At 47.8% G+C, this 27,797-nt stretch overlaps 1 long non-coding RNA gene across 1 annotated transcript; it reads left to right on the forward strand.

The window, feature by feature from the left end:
- Positions 1-2,500: 2,500 nt before the first annotated feature.
- On the forward strand, positions 2,501-27,797 carry LOC142699146 (uncharacterized). Its single transcript, XR_012866027.1, has 3 exons — positions 2,501-2,574; positions 12,628-12,700; positions 27,726-27,797. It is a non-coding gene; the product is annotated as an uncharacterized LOC142699146 (long non-coding RNA).

Below are 27,797 nucleotides of genomic sequence, written 5' to 3' on the forward strand. Positions count from 1 at the left end.
ATCAGTAATTGATCTTAATCAGATAATTAACTTGAACATTAATAATGACAGATTTATGTTAAACGTTCACACTGGTCAGTAACTAAAACTGATACCTACAAACTGATTCTTCTTCTTTATATACATATCTATACTTACACATATACACTGCACAGAATTCTCTGCTCTAAAATTTTTCTTTCACAACAAAAATAAAAATAAACAAATAAAAATGTTTTCTAATGGGAATATTCCGCTTCTGTACCTTTTATCTGACGCATGACTCTAATAGTCCAATGCTAAGGCTGGTCTAGAACTTTACCGGCCGGGCTTCAGGCCCCCCTGAGAACAGATCTACACACACGAGCACATTGTCATACACTTCTACCTCGGGTAGTTGTATGTTCTGCAGTCGCTGGGACGGGTAATCTGGCCGGGCTGCACTTTTCACAGGTACCTTTGCTGTTTTACCTATGTCATGCCGTGCGCACATCATGCCGGCTGCTACAAACCTAGTGGTGGCATTATTGTATCCAGGGACAATCCAATTTACTGATACCTGGCTGCACATATCCTTTTTGTCAGTTCTGTCCTCTCTCGCTCTCTCAATTGGCTTACCCGATGATCCAATAAAGTTCCTACTACCAATGGGCTCATAATTGTGGGCGATGCCAAAAGCGTACCTAGAGTCAGTGTATATGTCGGCCATCTTACCTTTTGCCAGGTTACAAGCCTCAGCGAGCACCTCCAGCTCCGCTCCTTGAGATGAACAAGAAGGTGAGAGTGGTTTCTGGATGATTTACCTGGTGCCTCGTATCCTGTCTTGTACATATTGTATAATAAAATATCTCTTTATTACAAATTTACATTAAAAACCCATGTCACATATAGATAGAACATCTCAAAGGTGTTGCGTCTTCATCCTCTAAAATAAAACCAAATGTTATACACTTCTCCACACTCATCTGATAATCCAGAATACTTTGAAAATCTCACTTTTATCAGGTTCTGCAAATACTTGATTAATACAAAAACAAATAAAAATAAAACATTCCTAAAAACTTGACATCAAATTAACAATGTCCAGACAATTTTTGTTCTGCCTTCTCCCTCATCTAAATCCATAAAGACTCGTGTGAGTGACGTCACCTCTGCCTCCTGTGTAACTTTGCTGGAGGGGGATGGTCTCTTACACAATACCTCATATTGGGTGGAGACTACAGCACAGCTTACCCAGTGCCATATTTACTGTTCTGGAAAGATCTGGAACCATCTACTCAGAAATACCTCAAAATTTAGGTTACTCTCATACACATTTAATCTGGATTACTCATTGGGGTCTCTTACACATTTTTAGATCTCCTGAAACCAAATTAATTAACTCAAAACAAACCAAAATTGTACCTGATCAGAACCTTCACCATTCCCCCCTTTGTGGACTCTGCGAAAGTAATGTAGCAGAGTTCAAAACTACATCTCAATATAACACTAGTTTAACCCGCTGTAATATACAACAGCCTGAAACAAAAATGACTTTTTCCTGACAAATACATTTGATCTTTACAATGACATAATTTATGTGTGAAATCAAAAACAAAACAATTGTAGTTAGTTATTCAATAAAACAGAAAATATTATCTCTGATACTCCCACCACACCTCGAGCCATCCATGCCCCTACTGCTTCCTCATGGGCAGAGCAGAACCCTGCCTCATCGACCTGTTAGATGAGGGTGCAATGTAAGGACTGACTCCCCCTTCCTCTACACCAGCGCTGTCCCACATCCCCAGACCACTTTACTGCAAGCTGGGAACTTCTGGCCATGCCACATGCAGGGAAGGGGGGGTGGAGGAACTATTTTTAGAGGATAACTCATCCCTCTAAAAAGCATGGGACAACAATAACAGTCCATAGCTTTTGGAAAGGGCTCTTCAGCACCTTTGCTTTGGGAAAATGGACACCAGCTGCCAGACTCCAGCCATCCCTTAAAAAGTGGATTTCCACGCCGTTGCATCCACTCCACCACTGAGGACCCTGTGTGGTAACAATCCTGAATCTTTTTTGTGAACTGTTGCCTACTAGGCACTGGTAACCCTTTATAACGACTCAGAAAAAATAACTGTGTTAACCATTTAAGATTACATTGATAATAACCATTAATTTAAACTATATAAACAATATACCCATAAGCTCCAAAATTCCAGGCACCCAAGGGGCCTTACAATAGAATACACTTGTTATGCTACTTTTGACCATAAAACGGGGTTTTGCCATACAGCACAGGCAAGGGGGGACATGTTATTTTGTTTCATTTTTGAGGGGTTAACCCGACGGAAACCTCCGACGGAATCCCTCAACGGAAGGGCAGCGGTGATGTGAACAGGTCCTTAGTGTCGTCTTTTTCTTTATTTTCTATTTGTACATTATACCTGAGATAAATAATTATGGCCCTAGTGTGTTATACATATAAGTGTCTATAACATGTATCAGGAACATATTATCACACCTTTGATTCTTTACAGATGACTGATCCTAGTGAGAAGAAGGAACATGACATATAATCCTGTCAGCAGAAAGAAAGGAATCACAAGACAAGTAATTAATATTTATATTAATTACTGATAACACTCAGGCTAGATATGAGTTCTAGACCCGCAGAGGTGTGAAAGTATCTTCCTGGTACATCAGAATATATTTGTTTTTAACATGTATATCTTCTATAGACAATATCTAGTATAACACAACCATATCTGAGGTACAGAGGTGAGGAACATCTCTGTTCTTTACCCTCTGTTTTGTAGTCAGGACTCCCCTTTTATTTTTAATATAATTTTTAATAGCTATTCAGTCTTAGATTAACCCTCTCAGGACCAGAATTATTGTTCAATTATTAGTAAAAGAATCTATGAAATTATCGGCAGAATTTAATATAGTCTAATAATTAATAATACCTGTCAATGTTCACGGCCTTTACAGATGACACCTAACTGTCCGTACCAACGGGTCCCTCCACCATCACATTCCTTATTAATCAAATGGCGGTTTATTATACAAAGATTTTTTTCAACACCAATTACACTTAAAGACCAGTATATAATTCCCTTTTTTCCAGTTCATGTATTCATGTATTGTATTAAACTGTTTAAATGATGTATTTTTTAGCGTCTATTTATGTTTTAATATCTCGATTTGAGTATTGCAGAGGTTCATATCCGACAGCCTAATAAACAAAAATAAGCATTAATACTCTATCCACTACTCAAGGGTAAAATTGGATCATTGTTATCCTCATCCTATCATTGATAACTATCTAACAAACAATGCTGTAAGTACACAACTTACTATTAGAGCAGTGATGTTCTATCACCGACTCTCTGTTTCAGCACCACTTTTGCTGGACAGCTCCACTGTGCTGGATAGCTTTTAGGAAGGACGTGGTATACGTCTGAAACGCGTAGGCACTTTGGAACTACACTCTGTTTTAAACTTGACTACGCTGGACCATCTACTTTTGTCCATTTTTCTAATGTATTTGACCTTGCATTGTTACTGGCAGTATGATGACAAGAAACCCAGGTTTGATGCAGGTTTCTTTTAGTAGGCCGGTAATGTTTGCAAAACGACCAAAAGGAAATACAAAAAACTGTTCTTAGCAGAGAGGCACAGTCACCTAAAATATTACACAAAGTGGCGGCAATTTCAGGCAATGCAGGAAATTGGGTTTTACCAGCTTGGTTTCCTTGGGACAGAGCTCGGACTCTTCCCTGATACAGGGGTAACCCATCGTCTCAGCAACTAAATAACAGGGAGGCTTCACGCAACTTCCACTTGTTAAATCCAATGCTGCCTCTTTCACAGCAATCATCTGTGGGGAGGTTCCTGCACTCCACCGCCACGGCAATGGGCCCTTCTCTGGCTTCAGGGCCTACTCAGCCCTGTTGGTACAATAGTTGCTGATTTATGGGTCGCAGCCCTTGCACCTGAACCCATTAGGTGGGATCAGTCGCCTTTTATCAAATTTAAAAACAGCCTTTTGTGAGTTATTCAATGTTCCGACACTGATTACATGCCCATACTACACTGTTTTTGCACACTAAAGTAAATGTTAAAGACAGTGCCCGAGCCGGTATTCCCGGTGCCTGCAATAAACAGGGTCAGCCACCATTGTCTGAACAGTGTTACATAGCAGTGAGCTTTGCTGATGTGAGCATCTGCACAGCTCAGAACATGTAAGCACAGGTCCTGTGACTAAAACAACACATAAAAATGCTTCCTGGCCACTAGGTGGCAGCATCGCAATGGAAGTATATATGCATATAGTGACCGCTCATCTCCTCTAGTCCTGGACCTATAAATGAAATACAGTGTTAAACATGCATAAGGTTCAAAGCTTAGTGGTTACAGTCTCTCACAGGTGAGGCACATACTTAACAATTGCAGTCTCATACTCAAGGTCCCAGGACTCCCTTCTTTGTCTCAGCCTCTTGTCTTTCTCTTGCTGGGAGACTCCTCTCTACCCGCCTCTTGAACGCTTCCTTGTGGCTCATTACAGTTACAGAAATGCAGCCAAAGGTGCACTTGGCAAGAGCGTACTCATGACTGCAACTCCGGCACTAGCTTACCCTCCAATGGAACTCCGACTATACTCTCTGTGAAATTCATCATGTAAACCTTCCTGCCGTGCCCTCTGCTCACTCCTTGGGCACTCCATACAGCATGCCATCTTTCCTGGGCTGTGACTATCCTGCCAACTATGCCAAAAAATTTAGGAGCGGGTATCAGTTAAGTGCTCGCAGGGTTAGTCATGAAATGATGACAAGAATACCAGATTTGATGCAAATCCTTTTAGTAGGCTAGAATCTATACAAAATGGCCACAATTTCAGGCAATGCAGGCTCACCAGCTTGCCTACCTTTGGACGGAGCTTGGGCTCCTCACTGATACAGTACTAACATCCACTTCAAATCGGGGCTTTTCCTCTTTCTTACCCTTCAACTTATCGCTTTTATGGGGAGGTCCAGGCAACTTCCACCCACCGCCTCAGCAACTCAATCGTAGGGAGGCCCCAGGCAACTTCCACCTGTTATATTCAACGCTGTCTCTATCACAGCAATCATCTGCATGGAGACACTTGTTTGGGCACTCTAGCCAATGCCCAAGGATACGATCCAGAGGAAATGACTCCTTCTAGAGAGGATTGAGGATGTCGCTGATACAGGATGAGCTGATTCCAAACACTGATTGCCTTGGATGCCCAGCCAATCTCCGGACATAATGACAAACGACACCTGAATTTCTCATCATAGCACCACCAAGCTGCACCTCCATGCAGCTTGTGTGCACTAAATATGCTACATTATCTAAGCATGCAAAGAGTACAGCGCCCTTTTCAGGGAAGCGCTGACAAAAAAAATGAGCCATAACCGTGAACCCTTAAAGAGGCTCTGTCACCACATGACGGTACAAGGGCGACAAGGGGCCACACAAACACCCTCCTATCTAATAAATATACAACGACACAATTAAAATTGGAAGGTGCTTGTCACAGCTTTATTAGATGATTTCTTTTACAGAACCTGAGAATATATAAAAAACAAGTATAAACATATCATAAACATAATTAACATATTAACATTATGTGGCTAAGGCCTTGACAACCTCCAAAACATAAATAAAGCAATACCCTTAAACCACTAGCCGTGACCATATAAGCTACAGTGGCGTCACCACGGGTATGCTAAAGCACCACGCTTCCCAGGGTACGCCCCTTAGAGAAGCCCAAATCCATAGCTTTAAAATAAAACCAATATATTGTGTCAAAGACAGCAATATATAAAAACATAAATAGCGTTGCCAAGAACCCGCCACAGCATGAAAACTTGACTCCTTAAATTTTCATGCGCCGCCACACTTGAAAACCCAACTCCAGGCCTTCTTGGAGGCCAAAATTAAAAACATCCAGGCCCACATCCGTTAGGTGAACCCCATCCTTTCCAATGTACGTGCCCCGATCCTCCAATAGTCGGTGATGAACTACCAACCCACCATTTAGGCGAACAAACTTAGCCACTGTCTTATTAATCTTAACTCTGGTCCTATTCAGCGCCGACACTGACTGCGCATTGCGCCATTTTACCCGCTGTACAATTTCGGACCAGATAATCAAAAGCCGAGGATGGGTGTCTACAAAACATAAGAAGTCCCTCTTAATGTTCTTAATGAGGTTCCGCATGGGATAACTCCCGATGTAATTACCCCCTGCATGAATTATCAAGATGTCGGGTAGACCCCAGGACCTAACCGCATCCTGAAACAAAGGCCTTACCTGATCCCAGGTCAGGCTACAAACTCCGAACCAGTGTACCTCCACCTCATCCGGATCTAAACCCAAATACCTACCATTCAGACGCACACGGGCACTCCTTTCAGCCCAGTAAATATAGGAATGGCCAAGAAGCCAAACCACACATTTGGCAGAACCTGAAAGCAACAGAAAATTAGTCACACAGAAAAAGAATGACATCCCCCCCACACAAAATAAACCCAAGATAAAGAAATCAACATTCCAGCAAATGCAGCCTAACATAGGAACGAAAGCGGCTGGACTCCCTGCGGCCAATCCTCTTAACTGAAGCAGTGTCGAGCCCAAAACGAGAATCCTCAGTAGCAACTCCAATCCTAAAAGAATGAGAGCTGTAATCCAGATGTGAAAGGCCCAACCCTTGTACGCATTTCTTAAAGACAGCAATAAATTGATATCTGGACAACGCTGAACCATCCGCATGCACCAGCAAAGAGGAAAATCCCTGAGGACACACAGCCATGAAATGCAGAAAACACCCCACTGGGCACGATTCCCCCTCATGAATTTTAGTCAAACAAATCTCAAAACCTTTTCCATTCCTGTCAGTTTTTGAATGATACAACATTATTCTCAACACACTATCCTGAAAAAAACACATCGGTTACTTGAATACCGCCCTGCACCCGTTTTGAGGGACTAACCAATTCGCCAACCCTAAAAGCCCCATAGAAAGCCCAAGAGAAAGCCAATTGAAACAACAACCTCTCATAATCTGAATGGGATATCCTGTGCAACTGAGAAAATGTCCCTCCAACATTGCAAAATACACGGGCCCACGCTTATCCTGCCCGACATGCCCTTTTTGAAAACCCTGCAGAGCCCGCTGTATCAAAAAATGCTTAGTAACATCCGTACAACCAATTAACTTAAAGAAAAAGGAAACTGCTGCTACCGACTTAACAACAGAGGAAGCTGAAAATCCACTCTCCATAAGAGATAACAAAAAACAAAACATCCCCTCTAAGGCACTAAAAGGACTCCCTTGACTACACCACGAATCCTCCAGCTGGAACCATCTCACCCAGATCTTGGTATAAGCATCCCACGTAGCAGGGGCCAGCGAACGCTTCGCCCAACATATCAGACGAGCGACACCACCCTCCAAAGGTGCTCGGGGCAAGAAACCGGATCCCTCTCCGCTTCTGGAGGTAGCCAACGGAAACAATCCCACTGAAATCGAGATAAAGCATACGCAATGTCATTGAAAACTCCAGGAACATGATGAGCCCTAAATAGAATGTTCCATCTCAAACAAAGCAGGACCAACTGGCGTAGCACTGTGATCACCGGGGGGGAATTGGCGGACAAACTATTAATAGCGCACACGACCGCCTTGTTATCACAGTGAAAAACCACTGACCGATTGGACAAAAGCGGTCCCCAAATTTCCGCCGCAACAAGAATGGGAAATAACTCCAGAAAACAAAGATTACCCTTCAAACCACACTCCCTCCACTCTAGTGGCCAAGTACCAACACACCATTTTCCCTGACAATACGCCCCGAAACCGATAGAAACTTAAGCATCAGTACACAATTGTATCTCCACATTCGAAACTCCCTCTGCAATCCATAATGATCTGCCGTTATATTCTACCAAAAAGGAATCCCAAACCCTCAAATCCGCCTTATGCTCCTTGCCAAGGCGAATAAAATGGTGGGGACATCTAACACCAGCAGTTGCTTGTGTGCTTGTGCTTAGTGCCTACAAAAAACACGGCCCATGGGCATAATTCTTTCAGGCTAAATTGAGTTTCCCCAATAAAGATTGAAGGAGCCGCAGGGTGATTTTTGTTCTCACCAGAGCCTCCTGCACCGTTGCCCGCAGATCAATAAGTTTTGCCTCTGGCAACCTACATTCCATTGCCTGGGAATCAATTTCAATTCCCAAAAAACAGGTTGTTGTGGTTGGTCCTTCTGTTGTTTCAAATGCCAACGGAACCCCAAAGTCAACAAAAACATCCATCACTGCCCATAACAATATTGCACACAACGGCCGAGCCGCAGGGCCCACACAAAAGAAGTCATCCAAATAATGAATAACTGCTTTAGAGCCGGCTCGTTCACGGACCACCCACTCCAAAAACATGCTGAAGGCTTCGAAATAGGCACAAGAAATAGAGCACCCCATAGGAAGGCACCTATCAATATAAAAAAGGCCATCAAACGAGCACCCCAGCAAGTGCATGGAATCTGGGTGCACCGGCAAAAGGCAAAATGCAGACTCCACATCCACCTTAGCCATAAGCGCCCCTTGCCCCGCCGTCCTAACCAAATGAACCGCCTCATCAAATGACGTATAGGAAACCCGCGTCAAAGACTCATCGATATCATCATTTACCGAAGAACCCTTCGGATAAGATAAATGATGTATAAGCCGAAATTTACCCGCCTCCTTCTTGGGGACAATCCCCAGCGGGGAGACACGCAAATTGGAAATAGGAACATCAGAAAAGGGGCCTAACATTCTACCCAACAAAACTTCCTTCCGCAACTTGTCTCGTACCACTTCTGGATGATCCCGCACCGAACGCAGATTATTAGCCATCAAAACACCCACCCCCGCGGAGAACGGAATCCTAAATCTGTCCACAAAACCGTTCAATAATAGCTGTGCCCTCTCATTGTCGGGGTACCTCTTTAGCCAAGGCGTCATAGCGTCGAGGTTCACTGGACTCACCCGCTTTAGCAGAACCATCCCCTGGCTTCGTCGTGCTTCCTCGTGCCCGCTTAAAACACTTGAAGACGGGGTGGTTACCACTCCTACACCCGGCACATTCGTGTCTATAGACACAATTAGTTCCCCATTTACAGGTGCTCTCGTTGTAGAGTCAGCAGACCCCTTTTTTAAAACTCCCCGATGAACCCGCTGATCTAGACCCGCCGGGTGAGGACTGAAAGGGGTTATGCAAACCCGCGACTTCAACATGACCCCCCTGACCAGCCCCCTTTGGTGTAGTCATAAGGCGCATCCAAAGGCTTATGTCCTTATGATCCCACCGCAGGGATGACTGAACCGCCATACGCTGACGAAACTGCTCGTCATATTTAAGCCAAGCAGTTCCCCCATACGTTCTATAAGCCTCCCAAATAGAATCCAAGTAACAAAATAAACCGGAACAATGTTCTGGGCATTTCTCCCCTATAATGCTAGCCATGATGGAAAAAGCATGTAGCCAATTCCCAAATGTGCGTGGAATCAGCCTATACCGTCTTCTCTCCTCATCCTCCTCCTTACGATGTTCCTTGCCCTTTTCCCACCGTTCCACACTAAATCGCTCCAACGGCAATAAAGTAAAAATATCCAAATTCTCCCTTTTCCAAATCTTTTCACGGATCTCTGGCTTTAAGTGGGCCCCTAATGGTCCTTCAAAGCAAATGTACATGCTCCCCTTTGCAGTATCCAAAACTGGCAAGGGCTTATTAGCCCCATCTACCTTCTCCGTCTGGACCCCGGCATATAAGGCGTTAAATGACGAAGAGCCTTCCTCAGCACTCGCAGTACTCTCCCTACGAGAACCCCCCTCTAACTGTCCCTGCGCTGACCAAGCTCCAACGGGACCTGCTAGCTGTGACCCACGAGAAGTATCAACTGAAGCTAACAACTGACGTAACCCATCTAACAAATTTCCCCAAACTCCACTCGTGACTGACAAATCCCCCGTAGAACCGCAACCTACAGGTACTTGCCCCACTAGACTAATCTCATTACTAAAATTACTGCCCACGTGTATGGTGTGTAAACGCTGTGACTCATCAGAAGGCTGCCCGTCGCCAGACACTAACGGGGCCATCCGTCCTGAATCCACCGAAGCCGTCTCCTGACCGATCATCCTAGGCACCCCGAGTGCCCGCCGCAAAGCATCGGCCGCTTCTACACCGGACTCCCGTCCCGACAACACCTGGAACGGCAAATAAACAGACAAAACACCTGCTACCTGGCCAACGTCACCCTCAGGAGGCGCTGGATGATGCACATTTTGTACATATTCAGCAGTCAGTGCAGACCTACCACTACTGCTGCTATAACGAAAATGGCCAGGAGGTGGCGCAGGCCTGCCACCACGATGTAATAATTTTCCTGAACAGCAGGTGGCGCTAGCCTACCACCGACACTGCAAAGTTCCGAACGGCGACTAGATGGCGCCAAATCACCCATGCTAACGGGTGTACTAAGCATACTGGCCCCTGACCCAGCAGATGGCGCTCTAGCAGCGCTGAAGGCACTCACCGTGACAGCCGCAGAGTCCTGGCTTGCTTCCGGCCCCACAGAAGAACTCCTGACAGGCTCCCTGAACGAGCCCACCACACTGGAAAGGAGGGGGACTGCTCCCCGCCGCTGCACCACCGCTTCCCTCAACGTCCATCTCCACGTGACTCCTCAGGCACACCGACTGTGCTGCGCTGACCCCGACTGGACACCCGGCGAACCGCACCTCGGCCTCTCACTCCAGGCCTCTCCACTGCTGCTGCCGCTCCCGACACCGCCATGGCTCCAGTCCCCGACACCGGAACAACGCCACCGTCGCCAGCCACCGGATCTGTCACACCAGGGACCACTACCGCGGAAACAGGTAAGGGGGAAGTCACACTCCTCCGTCTGCGCCGGGGGGCTGGGGAAGCAGAGGGGCTCAAGCGTTCAAGAGGCTGTGAACGCCGGGCTCTGGGGGGATGCCCTGCCGGGGAGCCTGCTAAAGCCCCTAGCTGCTCCTGGACCCACTCCAGCCCCTTATCAGCTGCCTCCTCCCTAACCCTAACAATTAACTGCTCTAAACCCTCCATAACTCTAGGCCCTAAAACTGACCAGAAAACAGCTACCCTGACACTGGCTGCACACCTCTATTCTTGACAAAAAATTTTAAGCCATAACATGGCTTCCCTGCTTATCCCACTATATATACATCCCATTAACTCCACCCCCAATGCTCACAACCCCCTAGCACAATTCCTGACTCAAACCCACCCACCAACCTATAACCAAAAATACCCCTCTAAATGACCCCTTGCAGGTCCAGACCCATCATGACCGCCCTCTGCCCAGCTCTGCTTAGCTCTGGGCTCACATTATAAGTGGCCTATCGTCTACATAATATGATCGGCGCTGTAATGTAGATTACAGCAGTGTTTTTTATTTAGAAAAACAATCATTTTTGAAGGAGTTATGACCTATTTTAGCTTCATGCTAATGAGTTTCTTAATGGACAACTGGGCGTGTTTTACTTTTTGACCAAGTGGGCGTTGTGGAGAGAAGTGTATGGCGCTGACCAATCATTGACCAATCAGCGTCATACACTTCTCCCCATTCATTTACACAGCACATAGTGATATAGCTATATCGCTATGTGCAGCCACATAAACACATTATAACGTTATTCAAGTGTCCTGAAAGTGAATATACATTACCTCCAGCCAGGACGTCATGTCTATTCACAATCCTGACACTTATGTAGCGTCTCTGTGATATTTACAGCAAGGCTATCTCGTTTTAAATGACAGGTTACATCGTACAGGTCTTTACCACTTTGAAATTTTTCTCAGACCCTCTCTCAAAACTAAGCTTCTTGTCCACAATACGCTCTTTGTCCACGATTACGTGATCCACTGAAACAAATATCACAAATTCTCGTCTGTGGATCTTGTCCCCTATATTGGTGGACAGGTAAATTCCCAGAGGAGCCACACAACAGAATAATAAGCCACAAAAGGTTAATCTGTACAAACCATCTAGTCAGGCGGGGTATTAACCTACTGGCTTTACTGGCAGAGCTTATACTCCACACTTTGCCACCCAAACAAGCCCAAGTTGTCCTTTAAAACAGAGAACAAATCCACATCCGTCAACAAATTCGTGCTTGACTACTCAGCCAAACATGAATGTGACTCACCACTCACAGGAATCCTGGCATCACCCAAGGGTGCCTCCAAGATTGTTCCAGCAGCTGGACGACCAGTCTCTTGACCGTGGTCAGCTGCAGATCCCAATGATGCAATAGGAGGCAGTCTTCGTCCGTATCCTATGACAACGGGGTTTAGCCATACAGCACAGGAAAGGGGGGGCATGTTATTTTGTTTCATTTTTGAGGGGTTAACCCGACGGAAACCTCAGACGGAATCCCTCAACGGAAGGGCAACGGTAATGTGAACAGGTCCTTAGTGTCGTCTTTTTCTTTATTTTCTATTTGTACATTATACCTGAGATAAATAATTATGGCCCTAGTGTGTTATACATATAAGTGTCTATAACATGTATCAGGAACATATTATCACACCTTTGATTCTTTACAGATGACTGATCCCAGTGAGAAGAAGGAACGTGACATATAATCCTGTCAGCAGCAAGAAAGGAATCACAAGACAGGTAATTAATATTTATATTAATTACTGATAACACTCAGGCTAGATATGAGTTCTAGACCCGCAGAGGTGTGATAGTATCTTCCTGATACATCAGAATATATGTGTTTTTAACATGTATATCTTCTATAGACAATATCTAGTATAACACAACCATATCTCAGGTACAGAGGTGAGGAACATCTCTGTTCTTTACCCTCTGTTTTGTAGTCAGAACTCCCCTTTTATTGTTAATATAATTTTTAATAGCTATTCAGTCTTAGATTAACCCTTTCAGGACCAGGCTAAGTTTCATTTTTATGTTTTTGTTTTTTTCTTCCCCGCCTTCCAAAAGTCATAACTCTTTTATTTTTTCGTTGACACAGCCATATGAGGGCTTAATTTTTACGGGACAAATTGTACCATATCTCAGGTACAGAGGTGAGGAACATGTCTATTATTTTACCCTCTGTTCTCTAAAGTCAGAAATCCACCTATTATTTCAAATAGAATAAAATTGTTATGGTCCTTTTGGCCATAAAATTTGGCATGAGGGGAGGCTAGTGAGGGCGAGTAATGTATTTGACCTTGCATTGTTACTGGCAGTATGATGACAAGAAACCCAGGTTTGATGCAGGTTTCTTTTAGTAGGCCGGTAATGTTTGCAAAACGACCAAAAGTAAATACAAAAAACTGTTCTTAGTAGAGAGGCACAGTCACTTAAAATATTACACAAAATGGCGGCAATTTCAGGCAATGCAGGAAATGGGGTTTTACCAGCTTGGTTTTCTTGGGACAGAGCTCAGACTCTTCCCTGATACAGGGGTAACCCATCGTCTCAGCAACTAAACAACAGGGAGGCTTCACGCAACTTCCACTTATTACATCCAATGCTGCCTCTTTCACAGCAATCATCTGTGGGGAGGTTCCTGCACTCCACTGCCACAGCAATGGGCCCTCTCTGGCTTCAGGGCCTACTCAGCCCTGCTGGCACAATAGTTGCTGATTTATGGGTCGCAGCCCTTGCACCTGAACCCATTAGGTGGGAACAGTCGCCTTTTATCAAATTTAAAAACAGCCCCTTTGTGAGTTATTCAATGTTCCGACACTGATTACTTGCCCATACTACACTGTTTTTGCACACTAAAGTAAATATTAAAGACAGTGCCCGAGCCGGTTTTCCCGGTGCCTGCAATAAACAGGGTCAGCCACCATTGTCTGAACAGTGTTACATAGCAGTGAGCTTTACTGACGTGAGCATCTGCACAGCTCAGAACATGTAAGTACAGGTCCTGTGACTAAAACAACACATAAAAATGCTTCCTGGCCAATAGGTGGCAGCATCGCAATGGAAGTGTATATGCATATAGTGACCGCTCATCTCCGCTCAAAAGAAAAATTAACGGGACGGCAGGCGGGACAAAATTTTTCAAGGCATAAAATGACTTCCCTGCTTATCCCACTATATAAACATCCCCTTAACTCCACCCCCAATGCTCACAACCCCCTAGCACAATTCCTGACTCAAACCCACCCACCAACCTATAACCAAAATACCCCTCTAAATGACCCCTTGCATGCCCAGACCCGTCATGACCGCCCTCTGCCCAGCTCTGCTTAGCTCTGGGCTCACATGACGGTACAAGGGCGACAAGGGGCCACACAAACACCCTCCTATCTAATAAATATACGACACAATTAAAATTGGAAGGTGCTTGTTACAGCTTTATTAGATGATTTCTTTTACAGAACCTGAGAATATATAAAAAACAAGTATAAACATATCATAAACATAATTAACATATTAACATTATGTGGCTAAGTCCTTGACAACCTCCAAAACATAAATAAAGCAATACCCTTAAACCACTAGCCGTGACCATATAAGCTACAGTGGCGTCACCACGAGTATGCTAAAGCACCACGCTTCCCAGGGTCCGTCCCTTAGAGAAGCCCAAATCCATAGCTTTAAAATAAAACCAATATATTGCGTCAAAGACAGCAATATATAAAAACATAAATAGCGTTGCCAAGGACCCGCCACAGCATGAAAACTTGACTCCTTAAATTTTCATGCGCCGCCACATTTGGAAACCCAACTGCAGGCCTTCTTGGAGGCCAAAATTAAAAACATCCAGGCCCACATCCGTTAAGTGAACCCCATCCTTTCCAATGTACGCGCCCCGATCCTCCAACAGTCGGTGATGAACTAACAACCCACCATTTAGGCGAATAAACTTGGCCACTGTCTTATTAATCTTAACTCTGGTCCTATTCAGCGCCGACACTGACTGCGCATTGCACTATTTTACCCGCTGTACAATTTTGGACCAGATAATCAAAAGCCCAGGATGGGTGTCTACAAAACATAAGAAGTCCCTCTTAATGGTCTTAATGAGGTTCCGCATGGGATAACTCCCGATGTCATTACCCCCTGCATGAATTATCAAGATGTCAGGTAGACCCCAGGACCTAACCGCATCCTGAAACAAAGGCCTTACCTGATCCCAGGTCAGGCCACAAACTCCGAACCAGTGTACCTCCACCTCATCCGCATCTAAACCCAAATACCTACCATTCGGACGCACACGGGCACTCCTTTCAGCCCAGTAAATATAGGAATGGCCAAGAAGCCAAACCACACATTTTGCAGAACCTGAAAGCAACAGAAAATTAGTCACACAGAAAAAGAATGACATCCCCCCCACACAAAATAAACCCAAGATAAAGAAATCAACATTCCAGCAAATGCAGCCTAACATAGGAACGAAAGCGGCTGGACTCCAAGCGGCCAATCCTCTTAACTGAAGCAGTGTCGAGCCCAAAACGAGAAGCCTCAGTAGCAGCTCCAATCCTAAAAGAACGAGAGCTGTAATCCAGATGTGAAAGGCCCAACCCTTGTACGCATTTCTTAAAGACAGCAATAAATTGATATCTGGACAACGCTGAACCATCCGCATGCACCAGCAAAGAGGAAAATCCCTGAGGACACACAGCCATGAAATGCAGAAAACACCCCACTGGGCACGATTCCCCCTCATGAATTTAAGTCAAACAAATCTCAAAACCTTTTCCATTCCTGTCAGTTTTTGAATGATACAACATTATTCTCAACACACTATCCTGAAAAAAACACATCGGTTACTTGAATACCGCCCTGCACCCGTTTTGAGGGACTAACCAAAATTCGCCAACCCTAAAAGTCCCATAGAAAGCCCAAGAGAAAGCCAATTGAAACAACAACCTCTCATAATCTGAATGGGATATCCTGTGCAACTGAGAATAAAGTCCCTCCAACATTGCAAAAGACACGGGCCCACGCTTATCCTGCCCGACATGCCCTTTTTGAAAACCCTGCAGAGCCCGCCGTATCAAGAAATGCTTAGTAACATCCGTACAACCAATTAACTTAAAGAAAAAGGAAAGTGCCGCTATCGACTTAACAACAGAGGAAGCTGAAGATCCACTCTGCATAAGAGATAACAAAAAACAAAACATCCCCTCTAAGGCACTAAAAGGACTCCCTTGACTACACCACGAATCCTCCAGCTGGAACCATCTCACCCAGATCGTGGTATAAGCATCCCACGTAGCAGGGGCCAGCGAACGCTTCGCCCACCATATCAGAAGAGCGACACCACCCTTCAAAGGTGCTCGGGGCAATAAACCAGATCCCTCTCCGCCTCTGGAGCTAGCCAACGGAAACTATCCCATTGCAATCGAGATAAAGCATCTGCAATGTCATTGGAAACTCCAGGAACATGATGAGCCCTAAATAGAATGTTCCATCTCAAACACAGCAGGACCAACTGGCGTAGCACTGTGATTACCGGGGGGGAATTGGCGGACAAACTATTAATAGCGCACACGACCACCATGTTATCACAGTGAAAAACCACAGACCGATTGGACAAAAGCTGTCCCCAAATTTCCACTGCAACAAGAATGGGAAACAACTCCAGAAAACAAAGATTACCCGTCAAACCACACTCCCTCCACTCTAGTGGCCAAGTACCAACACACCATTTTCCCTGAAAATACGCCCCGAAACCGATAGAAGCGGAAGCATCAGTACACAATTGCATCTCCACATTCGAAACTCCCTCTGCAATCCATAATGATCGCCGTTATATTCTACCAAAAAGGAATCCCAAACCCTCAAATCCGCCTTATGCTCCTTGCCAAGGCGAATAAAATAGTGGGGACATCTAACACCAGCAGTTGCTTGTGCTAAGCGCCTACAAAAAACATGGCCCATGGGCATAATTCTACAGGCAAAATTGAGTTTCCTCAATAAAGATTGCAGGAGCCGCAGGGTGATTTTTGTTCTCACCAGAGCCTCCTGCACCGTTGCTCGCAGATGAATAAGTTTTGCCTCTGGCAACCTACATTCCATTGCCTGGGAATCAATTTCAATTCCCAAAAAACAGATCGTACTGGTTGGTCCTTCGGTTTTTTCAAACGCCAACAGAACCCCAAAGTCAACAAAAACATCCATCATTGCCCATAACACTATTGCACACGACGGCCGAGCCGCAGGGCCCACACAAAAGAAGTCATCCAAATAATGAATAACTGCTTTAGAGCCGGCTCGTTCATGGACCACCCACTCCAAAAACGTGCTGAAGGCTTCGAAATAGGCACAAGAAATAGAGCACCCCATAGGAAGGCACCTATCAATATAAAAAAGGCCATCAAACGAGCACCCCAGCAAGTGCATGGATTCTGGGTGCACCGGCAAAAGGCGAAATGCAGACTCCACATCCACCTTAGCCATAAGCGCCCCTTGCCCCGCCGTCCTAACCAAATGAACCGCCTTATTAAATGACGTACCGAACGCAGATTATTAGCCATCAAAACACCCACCCCCGGGGAGAACGGAATCCTAAATCCGTCCCCAAAACCGTTCAATAACAGCTGCGCCCTCTCATTGTCGGGGTACCTCTTTAGCCAAGGCGTCATAGCGTCGAGGTTTACTGGACTCACCTCCTTTAGCAGAACCATCCCCTGGCTTCGCCGTGCCTCCTCGTGCCCGCTTAAAACACTTGAAGATGGGGTGGTTACCACCCCCACACCCGGCACATTCGTATCTATAGACACAATTAGTTCCCCATTTACAGGTGCTCTCGTTGTAGAGTCAGCAGACCCCTTTCTTAAAACTCCCCGACGAACTCGCTGATCTAGACCCGCCGGGTGACGACTGAAAGGGGTTATGCAAACTCGCGACTTCAACATGACCCCCCTGACCAGCCCCCTTTGGTGTAGTCATAAGGTGCAGCCAATAGCTTATGTCCTTATGATCCCACCGCAGGGATGACTGAACCGCCATACGCTGACGAAACTGCTCATCATATTTAAGCCAAGCAGTACCCTCATACGTTCTATAAGCCTCCCAAATAGAATTCAAGTAATAAAATAAACCGGAACAATGTTCTGGGCATTTCTCCCCTATAACGCTAGCCATGATGGAAAAAGCTTGTAGCCAATTCCCAAATGTGCGCGGAATCAGCCTATACCGTCTTCTCTCATCATCCTCCTCCTTACGATGTTCCTTGCCCTTTTCCCACCGTTCCACACTAAATCGCTCCAACGGCAATAAAGTAAAAATATCCAAATTCTCCCTTTTCCAAATATTTTCACGGAGCTCTGGCTTTAAGTGGGTCCCTAATGGTCCTTCAAAGCGAATGTACATGCTCCCCTTTACAGTATCCGAAACTGGCAAGGGCTTATTAGCCCCATCTACCTTCTCTGTCTGGACCCCGGCATCTAAGGCGTTAAATGACGAAGAGCCTGCCTCAGCACTCGCAGTACTCTCCCTACGAGCACCCCCCTCTAACTATCCCTGCACTGACCAAGCTCCAATGGGACCTGCTAGCTGTGACCCACGAGAAGTATCAACTGAAGCTAACAACTGACGTAACCCATCTAACAAATTTCCCCAAACTCCACTCGTGACTGACAAATCCCCCGTAGAACCGCAACCTACAGGTACTTGCCCCACTAGACTACTCTCATGACCTGCCTAAGTAGAGTCGTGTGTTAGTGAACCTTCACTTATCCCTTCCTATCCCTCCACCACCACCTTTTAGAAAAGACACGTGACACCGAGGTTGGATGTGAAATGGCCACAGCAGCCGTTTATTAATTTCACAGTTTTATAAAATACCATTTAAATCCAAAACATTCGGATAACTAATTAGGAATCCAACCAGAGAATTCCTTCTAATAATTCACATGACCCAACATGGGTCAGAATCATAAATAACAATTTAACGTTAACATTAATCCGAGCAGGGGAAGTCCTTGAAGCCATTTTAGATATTCCTTTTTAAACACCCCGAGTTAGCCATCTGCAACCACCACCAACCAATTACCTCCAGCCGTAAACCAGCTCGGAGGCACCGCTCACCTCTGCAGATGGCTCCAACCACCAGAAGACCACTTCAAAGGGATAACACCCGATGAAGTCTTCAACCATGTACCTTTTTTGGGGGACGCATACCCCCGATGCGACCCCCCCACCATTTTGTACTGACTGACCTCAAGGACTCCCCCCGCCACAGCGAAACAGGCCTTGACCACCTTAAGCCTGTGAGTTCCGCCACACCACCACCGCCCTTTCAATTCCCTCTGCTATTGCCAGGCTCCACAGATTGATCCCAACCTCGGTCAAATGAACCCCATCACTCCTCCAGTAGTTCCCCACTCCTGACTCCAAATCCCTGTGTCGCACGCAAATGCCCCCATTTTTGGCTACAAAACGGGACACCGCCCGATTAACTTTAATGCGAGCCTTATTGACTCGTTCCACTGACCTAGCCAGTCGCCAATGTTTCCTTGGGACAATGTCCGACCACACTATCACCAACCTGGGATAAGAAACCCACAAACACAACATATCATGTTTAATATCCCGCACCAACTCACGAAAGGGGCGGACCCCCAAGTCATTCTCACCCACGTGCAATACCAAGACCTCTGCAACCCTATCCAGCCGGGAATATGTCTGGAATTCCGCTAACACCCTGCTCCATGACATACCTCTAAATCCCAGCCAATGCAAAACCGCATCCTGCCGCGGAATGCGCAACTGGCGACCGTCCGGGCGGACGTCCGCCCTCAAAGCCCCCCAATGCACGTAAGAGTGGCCCAACAACCACACCAGACATGGAGGCGTATCTGAAACGGAAAAGAAAATTAGATACCAACACACAAACATTTTTCAACCGCTAACAACATGACTCATAACAGATGGGGGCGGACATAAAACCTAAATCTGTTGGACTCCCAACGACCGATGCGCCGCACCCCTTCATCATCCAACCCCCAGCGCCCTGCTTCTGTTGCTGCGCCAATCCTGAAGGAATGAGATGAATACGGGCCCGCCGCGACACCGACCGCCGCCAAACATTTTTTAAATACAGCTCCAAATTGAAATCTGAACAAAAATGACCCATCCTCGTGACATAACAATGGCAACTCTGGAGACCCCCCTCGTGGCTCAAAACCCCGCATGCAAGCGACCGGGCACATAGCCGAACCCGGGAGGGCGAACAAAACTATCAGCTTTCCCTTTCCCAATTGGTCAGTTTTTGACTGGCACAACCATACCTCGAGCCGATCCGCATATAGGCTCACCTCCCCCAGTCTCAACCCCCCTGCCCGCTTGGTACTAGGCGACACCAGCTCGCCAATTCTGAATGCCCCAAAGAACGCCAAAGAAAATGCGAACCGAAACAACTCCATCTCGGCCGAAGAACGACAGACCGATGCTAATGATCCGCCCAAAGAGCTAAGAAGAGAAAACGACACAGGCCTTCTACAATCCGCCTCGACCCTACCTCGGCGCAGACCCTTCAAAGCCTGTCCCACTAAAAATTCCTTAGATATATCCCGAAAGCCCCGCAACTTAAAACCAAATGCTACCGCAGACATGAAACGATTAACCTTTGCCAAAGAAAACCCCGCCTCCCAGGCGTCCCCTAACCAGTACAAAAGTGCCACCAACCTGTCTCTATCCGTGTTGACGTCACCCAACTCTCTTACCCACTCCTCCCACTGCCTCCAACAAGCAGAATAAGCACTCCACGTTGTGCGCGCTAAAGACCTTTCCACCAATCGTTCTACGGGACCGAAACCAGATCCCAGAGATGTTCCGGACAAGCCAAACCGAGACGGTCCGCTCCCGGTGCCAATTGCCGAAACCGGTCCCACTGCGAGCGAGAAAGAGCATCAGCGATACAATTCCGTACCCCCGGCACATGAACCGCCACCACACACGCGTTCAATGACAAGCACACCAACACTAAATGTCGCAACAACTGAACTACCGGCGGAGATGATGCCGTGATGTTATTAATGGCCAGCACCACCCCCATGTTGTCGCAGTAAAAACGAACCTTCTTATCCCTGAGCCTGTCCCCCCAAATGGTCGCCGCAACCACGATGGGGAACAGCTCGAGCAGGGCCAGATTCCGCGTGAGTCCACTGGACACCCAGCTAGCCGGCCATTGACCTGCGCACCACGGACCTCCCCCGTACGCTCCAAAACCGCCCGCCCCCGCATCCGTAAAAATATTTAAATCACTCGTATCCTGTGCCGGAGCCATCCATAGCGAGCGACCGTTATACTGGCCCAAGAAGTTATCCCATACCTGCAGATCAGCTCGATGCTCCTCCTTGAGCCGCACAAAATGATGTGGCGCACGCACCCCCGCCGTTGCCGCCGCCAAACGTCTACCAAATACCCTCCCCATTGGCATAATCCGGCAAGCGAAATTCAACTTCCCCAGCAACGACTGAAGCTCACGCAGCGTCATTTTCTTTAACCTACAAGCCCGGCGTACCTCCTGAATCAAAGCCCCCAACTTATCCGCAGGAAGACGACACTCCATTGCCACCGAGTCCATTTCAATACCCAAAAAGCAAATAGTCGATACCGGGCCCTCAGTCTTTTCTGGCGCCAAAGGGATCCCAAAATCCCCCGCCACCTTCTGCAATGCATGAAGCAAATTACCGCAAACCGGCGAACCCCCCGGGCCGACGCACAAGAAATCGTCCAAGTAATGTATCAAAGAGTCGACCCCAGCTACTCCCTTCGTCACCCACTCAACGAAGCTACTAAATGCCTCGAAGTATGCGCAAGAAAGGGAACATCCCATCGGAAGGCACCTATCCACGTAAAAAGCCCCATTCCAGAAACAACCCAACAGCCGTTGGCTCTTTGGATGAACTGGGAACAACCTGAAAGCCGCCTCGATGTCGGTTTTTGCTAACAGCGCGCCGGGACCCGCAGCCCGAACTAACCCCACCGCCTTATCGAATGAGGTATACACTACGGAGCACAACTCGTGATCAATCCCGTCATTCACTGATGAACCCCTGGGAAACGATAAATGCTGAATCAAACGAAATTTCCGAGGCTCGCACTTTGGAACAATACCCAACAGGGACACCACTAAATCTTTTGTTGGCTGATCAACAAAAGGCCCCGCCATACGACCCAACGAAACCTCTTTAAACAATTTTTCCGACACGACCTGAGCATGCAAATAGGCCGACTTAAGGTTCCTCCGCGTAACCGGGACCTCATAAGGAGGCGGAGGAATAATAAACCCAACACAAAACCCTTCGTAAAGTAACATGGCCGCCGCCCTATCCGGATACTCATTTAGATAAGGGACCATCCTTTCCACCCTCACCGGTGACAACCCCTTGACTAACCGAGGAGGACTGGTTCCCTGACCTCTTCTTTCACATACATTTTGCAGCCCCGTGGGATGCACCATTACACTCTGAACACACGTGCTTGAACTTGCACGTGGCCCCGAACTTACACTGGCCATCGTTGAATTGCCAGCAGAATCCCAGCTTTGCCCCGACGCCTTGCCCGACCTGACTGGACTGGCCTCCCTGGCCGACGCTCCCGGGAAAGGACTGCCTAACCGGAGCCGTAACCCTTAACCAGAGAGCAATATCCTTCTGGTCCCACCGAATCGCCGGCCGAACCGCTTTCCGCTGACGGAATTGCTCGTCGTATCTTAGCCACGCCTGCCCCCCATACGCCCTATGAGCCTCCCCAATGGCATCAAAATAGCAAAACAACGCCGAACAATTTTCCGGCGCCTTTTCCCCTATCACACTGGCTAATATGGCAAACGCCTGCGACCAATTGATGAACGTCTGCGGGATAAGCCTATACCGCCGACGTTCCTCCTCATCCTTCTTACTCTCGTCCCGCTTGCTCTTATCCAAATTGAATTTAGCAAGCTGCAGGAGAGAAAAAATCTCGACATATTCGTCCTTCCATATCCACTCACGCACCTCCTGCTTTAAATGCGCCCCCAATGGACCTTCGAAGCAAACATACACCTCCCCACGAGCACGATCATCAATAAGCACCCTATCGCCTTCCTTTTGGGCCTCGGTCTGTACTGACACCGCGACCGCCTCTTTTGCCCCCATCCCGGGCCGCGCCTGTAACGATCCCACTTCCCGGGGGCCTTCCCAAACTACCGCCGGGGACACCTCCGTAACTACTGGAGCCGCCGCCTTATCTAGACGCCCGACCAGCTCCCGCAAGCAACCCACTAAGTCCGCTAGACCTGCGTCGTCACGCCCGACCGCGCCGCTACCGGCCGCCGACGCTACGCTAGCAGCCCCCCCGCCGACACCCGACATAAAAATCGCAGGATATGACAAAGACGGAGTTATGCACTCACCGGGCTGCACAGGTGCTGTGTTCCCGTCAGCCGGACCATCCTGACCTCGCCGATAAACGTCCAGTTCACCTTCCTCCAGCTCCTCTCTCGCAGACGACTGGCCATCCCACCGACATCTCCTACACGGGAACGACGACGCGCTGACAGATGGGCCGGCAACCTGCCGCCCGACCGCTGGGACCCAGACTTCCGACCGGACCTGTTGCCTCGTCGTCGCTGCAGCTCTAGGTGTCCGTCTAGACGATCCCGATGAAGCCTGCCCCCTGGCCGGAGCATCACCAGGCGGGGCGGCCGTAGATTGTCCTCCAAATCTTGCATCCGATGGGGGAGGGGTGACAGGGAGCCCGGCCTGCGACTCCCTGATTACCGCCGGACCCCGTCGCGGCTGGGGATTCCTGCCAGGACGCAGGGCCTGGGAAGAGGCGGCACCCCCAGCTGCCTGGCCTGCAGCGTCCTTTGTAGGGCTCCCTCTGCGACGCCGCATCCGCGGGACCACCTCAGGGCTGAGGCGTTCTGGAGGGCGGGACCGCCGGGAGCGACGGGTAGACCCGGCCTGAGTCACCGTCGCCCCTGGCGACGCTCTCTGCCTCCTCTGAGCAGGAGCGGGTGTTGCCGACTCCCCCCCCGCCGCCATATTACTGCTAGGAAGGGGGCCGGGGGAGGGGAGCCTGTCCCCTTCAGCAACAGACCTCGGGTGCCGTGCCTGACGTGGCGACGATTCGGCGTCCGGGATCCTGGTGAGTGCCGCCACGGTCTCCTCCAACCACCCGGGACCGTGGTGAACAGCTGCAGCACGCAGCCGCGCAAGTATGTCGGCCTTCGACATGGCACAGAGCGGGACAACGGAGGAGCTTATACTAGTATGTGTTACTCCTCCCGCTGCTTCCGGCTCAATGCCGAAAGCAGCGGGAAGCCTGGTAACGGCCCCCTAACTCCTCCCTCCTCTCATCCTCCACCCCCTACCTCTCCCTCATAGTTAACCCTTTCCCTACTAGGTCCGTCATGGAGGCTTCCCTCCTAAGCCTTGCAGGCTGCGTCCAGCCTCTTCTTTACTAAAATTACTGCCCACGTGTATGGTGTGTAAACGCCGTGACTCACCAGAAGGCTGCCCGTCGCCAAACACTAACGGGGCTGTCCGTCCTGAATCCACCAAAGCCGTCTCCTGACCGAGCATCCAAGGCACCCCGAGTGCCCGCCGCAAAGCATCGGCCGCTTCTACACTGGACTCCCGTCCTGACGACACCTGGAACAACAAATAAACAAACAAAACACCTGCCACCTGGCCAACGTCACCCTCAGGAGGCGCTGGATGATGCAAATGTTGTACATATTCAGAAGTCAGTGCAGACCTACCACTACTGCTGCTATAACGAAAATGGCCAGGAGGTGACGCAGGCCTGCCACCACGATGTAATAATTTTCCTGAACAGCAGGTGGCGCCGGCCTACCACCGACACTGCAATGTTCCGAACGGCGACTAGATGGCGCCAAATCACCCATGCTAACGGGTGTACTATGCACACTGGCCCCTGACCCAGCAGATGGCGCTCTAGCAGCGCTGAAGGCGCTCACCGTGACAGCCGCAGAGTCCTGGCTTGCTTCCTGCCCCACAGAAGAACTCCTGACAGGCTCCCTGAACTAGCCCACCACACTAGAAAGGAGGGGGACTGCTCCCCGCCGCTGCACCACCGCTTCCCTCAACGTCCATCTCCACGTTGCTCCTCAGAAACACGGACTGTGCTGCGCTGACCCCGACTGGACACCCGGCGAACCGCACCTCGGCCTCTCACTCCAGGCCTCTCCACTGCTGCCGCTGCTCCCGACACCGCCATGGCTCCAGTCCCCGACACCGGAACAACGCCACCGTCGCCAGCCACCGGATCTGTCACACCAGGGACCACTACCGCGGAAACAGGTAAGGGGGGAGTCACACTCCTCCGTCTGCGCCGGGGGGCTGGGGAAGCAGAGGGGCTCAAGCGTTCAAGAGGACTGGGAGGACGCCCCGCCGGGTAGCCTGCTAAAGCCCCTAGCTGCTCCTGGACACACTCCAGCCCCTTATCAGCTGCCTGCTCCCTAACCCTAGCAATTAACTGCTCTAAACCCTCCATAACTCTAGGCCCTAAAACTGACCAGAAAACAGCTACCCTGACACTGGCTGCACACCTCTATTCTTGACAAAATTTTTCAAGCCATAACATGGCTTCCCTGCTTATCCCACTATATATACTTCCCATTAACTCCACCCCCAATGCTCACAACCCCCTAGCACAATTCCTGACTCAAACCCACCCACCAACCTATAACCAAAATACCCCTCTAAATGACCCCTTGCAGGTCCAGACCCGTCATGACCGCCCTCTGCCCAGCTCTGCTTAGCTCTGGGCTCACATTATAAGTGGCCTATCGTCTACATAATATGATCGGCGCTGTAATGTCGATTACAGCAGTGTTTTTTATTTAGAAAAACGATCATTTTTAAGGAGTTATGACCTATTTTAACTTCATGCTAATGAGTTTCTTAATGGACAACTGGACGTGTTTTACTTTTTGACCAAGTGGGCATTGTGGAGAGAAGTGTATGGCGCTGACCAATCAATGACCAATCAGCGTCATACACTTCTCCCCATTCATTTACACAGCACATAGTGATATAGCTATATCGCTATGTGCAGCCACATAAACACATTATAACGTTACTCAAGTGTCCTGAAAGTGAATATACATTACCTCCAGCCAGGACGTCATGTCTATTCACAATCCTGACACTTATGTAGCATCTCTGTGATATTTACAGCAAGGCTATCTCGTTTTAAATGACATGTTACATCGTACAGGTCTTTACCACTTTGGAATTTTTCTCAGACCCTCTCTCAAAACTTAGCTTCTTGTCCACAATACGCTCTTTGTCCACCATTACGTGATCCACTGAAACCAAATATCACAAATTCTCGTCTGTGGATCTTGTCCCCTATATTGGTGGACAGGTAAATTCCCAGAGGAGCCACACCACAGAATAATAAGCCACAAAAGGTTAATCTGTACAAACCATCTAGTCAGGCGGGGTATTAACCTACTGGCTTTACTGGCAGAGCTTATAATCCACCCTTTGCCACCCAAACAAGCCCAAGTTGTCCTTTAAAATAGAGAACAAATCCACATCCGTCAACACATTTGTGCTTGACTACGCAGCCAAACATGAAGGTGACTCACCACTCACAGGAATCCTGGCATCACCCAAGGGTGCCTCCAAGATTGTTCCAGCAGCTGGACGACCAGTCTCTTGACCGTGGTCAACTGCAGATCCCAATGATGCAATAGGAGGCAGTCTTCGTCCGTATCCTATGACAACGGTCTTTCCCACCAATCGCATTGAGGGGGCAATAAACTCCCTTTGGAGTCTACACCTGTCTCACCACTGATGCTACCGACTGCCCTCCATAGTCTGCCTGCACTTTATAACCACAGGACTGCTCCTTCCACCACACCTCGAGCCATCCATGCCCCTACTGCTTCCTCAGGGACAGAGCAGAACCCTGCCTCATGGACCTGTTAGATGAGGTTGCAATGTAAGGACTGACTCCTCCTTCCTCTACACGAGCGCTGTCCCACATCCCCGGACCACTTTACTGCAAGCCGGGAACTTCCGGCCATGCCACATGCAGGGAAGAGGGGCTGGAGAAACTATTTTTAGAGGATAACACATCCTTTTAAAAAGCACAGGACAACAATAACAGTCCATAAGTTTTTGGAAAGGGCTCTTCAGCTCCTTTGCTTTTGGAAAATGGACTCCCTTAAAAAGTGGATTTCCATGCCGTTGCATCCACTCCACCACTGAGAACCCTGTGTGGTAACAATCCTGAATCTTTTTGGAGAACTGTTGCCTACTAGGCACAGGTAACCCTTTATAACGACTCAGAAAAAATAATTGTGTTAACCATTTAAGATTACATTGATAATAAACATTAATTTAAACTATATAAGCAATATACCCATAAGCTCCATAATTCTAGGCACCCAAGGGGCCTTACAATAGAATACACTTGTTATTCTAATTTTGACCATAAAATTGGGTTTTGCCATACAGTACAGGAAAGGGGGGGGCATGTTATTTTGTTTCATTTTTGAGGGGTTAACCCGACGGAAACCTCAGACGGAATCCCTCAACGGAAGGGCAACGGTGATGTGAACAGGTCCTTAGTGTCGTCTTTTTCTTTATTTTCTATTTGTACATTATACCTCAGATAAATAATTATGGCCCTAGTGTGTTATACATAAAAGTGTCTATAACATGTATCAGGAACATATTATCACACCTTTGATTCTTTACAGATGACTGATCCCAGTGAGAAGAAGGAACGTGACATATAATCCTGTCAGCAGCAAGAAAGGAATCACAAGACA

The sequence above is a fragment of the Rhinoderma darwinii genome, unplaced genomic scaffold (assembly GCF_050947455.1).
Source record: "Rhinoderma darwinii isolate aRhiDar2 unplaced genomic scaffold, aRhiDar2.hap1 Scaffold_138, whole genome shotgun sequence".
NCBI lineage: Eukaryota > Metazoa > Chordata > Amphibia > Anura > Rhinodermatidae > Rhinoderma > Rhinoderma darwinii.